This window comes from Tupaia chinensis, unplaced genomic scaffold (genome assembly GCF_000334495.1).
Source record: "Tupaia chinensis unplaced genomic scaffold, TupChi_1.0 Scaffold140301_1, whole genome shotgun sequence".
NCBI lineage: Eukaryota > Metazoa > Chordata > Mammalia > Scandentia > Tupaiidae > Tupaia > Tupaia belangeri.
In genome coordinates, this window is record NW_006200179.1 from 2,739,204 (window position 1) to 2,744,966 (window position 5,763).

The window sequence follows — 5,763 nt, forward strand, 5'->3', positions numbered from 1 at the left end:
TTAAGAAATCTATGATCATATTTTTTCCTCAAAATATTAGGTGTTGCACAGTAAATTTACCAAAAGTAAAAGTAATAAAAACACATTTCAACCTTTCTCTTGGAAGAAGTAATTGCTTTTACATTTTTCAGACACGTTAAAAAAAAAAAAAGAATCACAAGATAAATTTCTTTCTTTTTTGTGTATGGAAATGCATCATTTTAAAAAATAAATTACTCAATCATATATCATCTTTTATAATCATATAAACATATATATATAGTCTTTTTAATTTTTTTAGAGAGGTTTTTGCTATAGGGCACATGTGCTCACCAGAAAGACAGAGAGAGACAGAGAGACAGAAAGCAAGAAATCACCCCCCAGAGGGGATGGCCACACCACAATCTCTTCTCCTCCATTCTCTTCCATTCTCATCTCAGGATCTTGGGCACGCACACAGACGCGCCAGGCGTGAGTTTAAGCCACCGGGTCCAGGACTCGAACCACAGTTGACTACATGGGAGTCCAGTGACATAGCCATTATGCCAACTGCTGGTCCCAAATTTATATATATTTTAAATATATACATTATAATATATAAAATGAGAATTCACATTAATCAAATATACAGGACATCAGTAGCCAAACAGTAAAAATATCACTTGTTTTTAGAAAAAGAAGTTGTTGTGAATTACAAAATTATTGGCATAATATATGTATTCCAGATGTCAATCTAGACATATTGAACAGTGATGGTCATAATTGAATAGAAATCATCACGGTGTCTTTTTATCAAATAGTTGACCTCTATTTCGACTCTGTGGCTAAAAAGTTAATGATTATAGACATGATGTTAACTATTTTACCATCATTTAATTCACCATCCTGAATATGACGTGAGATGCTGAGAATAAAATGGAGCAGAGACTATATTAAATGTCTAAATTTTTAATAAGCTTTATATAAAACAACTAATTAAATACATTAACTGCAGGGTTAATGTTGAGGTCCCAGTGTAAAACATTAGAAATATAGCTTTAAATGTTCTAATTAAAAACCCTTTCAGTAGCAATTATATCTTTAATAGGAAGTTTAGTTTTATAGAGTAGGACAGGGGAATAATACTGGCATTCTGATTTTATACATACACAGAAATTCATTATGTACACTGCATTGGTAACTTGGGTTTCCTGTCCCTATGCCCTTATTACTGAGGCAACTTTTTTGAGAAAAGTAAATAACATGAACACAAAACTCATTTTTGCATAAAAATCGGGGGCAGAATAAACATTGAGCTTTACATTATGAAGTAGTAAGTTTCTTGAAAGAACTACAGTATCATTTACATCAATATATGGCTCTGAAATTCAAAGAATTAACCCTTGAGTATGTTATATCACATTTCTAAATTTTAAGCTTTATTTGCTAGAATTGAATTCTTGGTATGAAATGATGCCAGGGACTCTGCATTTTAATAGAGACTGGTTACATCCAAAGGCTAAGGGGTGTTTGTTATGAACAAATGACCAGAATGTTTCTCAGCCTCAAAAACAAATTCGTTTCTATCTTTCTCTTTTAATGATTGTATATACATGTACATGAGAGAGAAACAGAGAATTCCTTTCCCCAGCACTGCAGCTCCTCAGGATCCTGGGTGCCATTTTGCACACTTGAATGTTTTCAAGCTAACTGAGGAACTCAACCCGTGGTTGGTCAGATGACTTTAAGTCTTGCAGGGCAATTAGATTACCACTATGCCACTGTAAGCAGGCCATGCCCTTGAGACTCCTTTCTTTCTCTGAGAGAGAGAGAGAGAGAGACATGCTCACTGGATAGACAGAAAGAGACAGAGAGACAGAAAGTGAGAAATCATCCCCCCAGGGGAGATAGCACACCACAACCCCTTCTCCATCATTCTCCTCTTGGGATTGCTGGCACTCATGCCCATGGCATGAGTTTTAAGCTGTCGAGTCCAGGATTCAAACTGCAGTCAACTACATGGGAGTCCAGTGATGTAACCATTGTGCCATCTGCTGGTCCCAGAGACCCCTTTCTAATCTGATTCTCTCTGCATCTCTAACTGTAGTCCAGCTTTCTCTCACAAGAAAGAAAGCAAGCTTTTATCAGTTCCTGAGATTTTGTATTTTGAATCACCTACTACAATAAGAGCATTGTCTAACTCCAAGTTAAGAAATATTAGGGAAAGAATTCATTGCCCTGTCTAGGACTAAGCCCATTACTCTTTTGTCAATCAATTAGCTATGCTTTAGATGAGGTGAGGAGCAGCAAGCTTTGGCTAGATGACATGCCATATTATGCTAACTTATAATCACTATAATAATCATGTGATTAGGAAGGAAGTAATTCTTAGAAAAGTGGTACAATATGAGAATATTCAGTAACTAAAAGAAAATTTGAAAGAGTCACTTTGCTCTACTTCAAGCTCAGCTCATTGGCCCAGCAGTAACATACTGTTTAAGTGAGCACACTGCTCATCTGGAAGTTTGAGAGTTCAGTTCCCCAGCCAACTCATTCATACTGACCATGGTTATCCATGATCCTGGCTGGCTGGGAAGAGTTGAGAGGAGATAGTGACATGAGACTCTATTTAAATTCTCTCTCTCTCACACAGTTACTAACTCACATGGAAGGAGTAAAACTTAAGAGAAAAGCTAATCTATTTTAATGGACCATTTAAGAAACTTTTCCCTGGAACATTCCTGACAAATGATTTACTCTTTCCACTTGAATAGTTTCCATGCTTTATAACCTATTATTTTGGTCATTATTTCCTACAAAATGAAGACAGGCAGATGTGAGTCTCAATCTTGAGTCTACCTCATGTTCCAAATGTGACCTTTTACAGAAGCTTAACCTCTGTAATATTTCTTCAGTGTGAGTTTATTGTACCTTCCACCTAGCAGTGCTATAAGCGTTAAGTAGAAAAATGTGACAAAACCCAAAGTTCTTACATGAGCAAAAATCCTGCATGTTCTCTTATGTTCTGCTTCAAACTGCCTTGATTTTTTTGTTCACTCTTCTATTTCTGACATGGAGAGCTATGCAAACTGTGTCAGAATTCCTTTCTACACAAAAACACTTCAAATGCTTAAAGGTAGTTGATACATTCTTTTTAAATGCACTTGACATTTTTTAACCCAAGGCAGAATTTTATCTTCATGTAAAATTTTATCTTGCTACATTTGACCTCTTATTCCAGTTGTAAGGATTTTAAACTATAGGTTCTGTTAGAAGACTAGCTGTCAATCTCAGCTTTGTGTACTTGGTAACCATCATTTTCTATATCTTTATCACATTTGCTGATAATACATTTGAAAAAGTGTAGAACAGTCAGATCTTAATCTTCTCACTTTGCAACTCTATCAGTGTTGACATCAATCAACATAATTTGAATGAATTTATTTAATAATCTACAAATCCACCTATTTCCTTTATCATCTAGACACATCTTTTTACCTTGTCTAAAAAGTCATAATGAAAGATTTTATCACTAGCCATTATTTGTAGGACACATAATATAAACAGACATAACTAAGTAAATAGAAATCAATTTTTACCATCTTAGAAATTCAGTCTTACTAAGATTTATAATATGGACCAGCAGGTGGTGTGGTGGTTAAAGCACTGGACTACCACCTGGCTAACTATGGTTTTGTTGTGTTCTAGTCTTGGGTCTTGAAATTCCCAGAAGACCACCAAGGAACCGATTCTGATGCAAGCACAAAAGGGAAGCTTTTATATGGGCTCTAGCCAGGAATCTCAATCATCACCAACACAGTGGATCAGAGCTGAGAGCCCCGGTGTTAGTTAGGCTGGGTTTTTATTTGGCTGTTAAGGGGGAAATGTCAAGGGGTGCTCAGGCGGCTATACATTGGCTGTAGATTTCCAGAAGCAGAGTTGTCTTTTACTGATCATTAAGTTGGGCAAGAAAGTTACTTCAGGTCTCTGGTATTTCTTTTTTTTTTTTCTCATTGGTCAGCCCTGGCGGGGTGATGGTTTTACGACCTTTTCCTACGTGATTGGCTCACCTCCTTGAAATAGCACCGATTCCCATAAGGTTGGTTTAACAAAATGGAGTCACCCTGTAAAAATGGAGTCACTCTTGTCCCTTCAATTTGAGTCCTGAACCAGGTGACTTGCTTTCGCATTTTCCCTTTCTCTCTCTCTGGTCAAATTTTAAAAATAATAAGAAGAAATTAAATTAAATTAAATTAAAAAGACTTACAATGTATTATTATGTGGTGAATATCCCACATAATAATATATATGAAAGTGTATTTTTGTCAAGAGCTAAGAGAAAGATAAAATGGTATTATTATGACACAAATTTTATTTATCTCATATGGAGTAACTACCCAAAAGTAAATAAGGCTTGTTTGTCCCAACTAGTGCTCACTGAATTCATGTCATATCCTAGCAATGATCCCTCTCTGGTCTGTCTCTTCTCAAGTTATCTGTTCAGTCCCTTCTGTATTCAGTAGAGAATTGATACCAAATGCCACATGATAATATTATTTACTTAGAACCAATGCTATAAATAATGCTTAGGTTGACAAGTTTGCCTTAAAAATCATAATTATTCATAAGGTAGTTATTTATTTATTTATTTATTTATTACCTTGGCTACATATTAAGACACCTTTGGGAGTTTAAAAGTTCTTAAGAATCAAGCATTTGGATATAAACCAATTGAATCATAGGCTCTACAGAGATCAGTTTTAATACTCTCAAGACTGGTCCTAAGTTTAAGTCTATTGTTTTAAGTCTAGAGCTCTGTGGTTACTACAAGTTCCAAGTTCTGAAGGCAGAGTTCCTGAGATAGTGTGGGAAGAACACCTTCCACAGTCTAAGGAAATTTACTAAATAGGAGAAGTCTGACATCTAACCTTGGTGATCTTCTCTCCAGGTAACCAGTCTTCATACTTTAGTAAACTCTGCACTGCAGGACTTTTTCTGTTTTCACAGTTTATGCATTTTTCATCAAAATTTGTTTTACTCATCCTCCTTCACATTTGAAATTCGTATTCCCTCTCAACCCTCAACATATGTGTTTCTGCAAGTAACGAGTTGTCAGCAAGTTGGTTGTTATCCATCCCAAATTTCACATAAGGTAAGGAGTTTCTGTCAGAATGTAAATCTACCATGTCACTAAGCACAGTATTTGGTTCACCTGCCATTCTTTTTAAAACAATTTTACACCCGAAGGGAGAGAGATGTTGATTTTCATTTTTGCACAAGTTTCTTATCTCATTGCATAAGAATAACAGTTTCCAGACTGCCACAGTTCCCCAGGCCATAATGTTCTAGCAGTGCTAATAGCTACTTAAAACAAGGGATCTATATTAGCATCTACATTAGCAAATGTATTGGCATCACTTGGGAGTTTGAACTACAGACTCTCAAGCCCCACCAGAGTCAGAATCTGATTTTTTTTTTTAGAGAGAGAGGCAGAGATAAAGAGAGAGAGAATAAGAAAGCAAGCCACCAGGTGTGGGACTCAAACCACAATCAACCATGTGGGAGTCCAATTCTTAACCACCACGCCACCTGCTGGCCCCAGAATATGAACTTTTAACAATATTCTCAGAAGAATCCTGTGCACAATTTTAATGATAAATTAGGATTAGCAACTGAGGTGAACTGAGGATATTATTTTGCTATTTATTTTATCCTCTCCTTTCCCAAATACAAAAAATGCAAAACAGAGTGATGATAACATCAAACTCTACATTTGATGCCTTTTCTGAGGTGAGAGGACTCAAC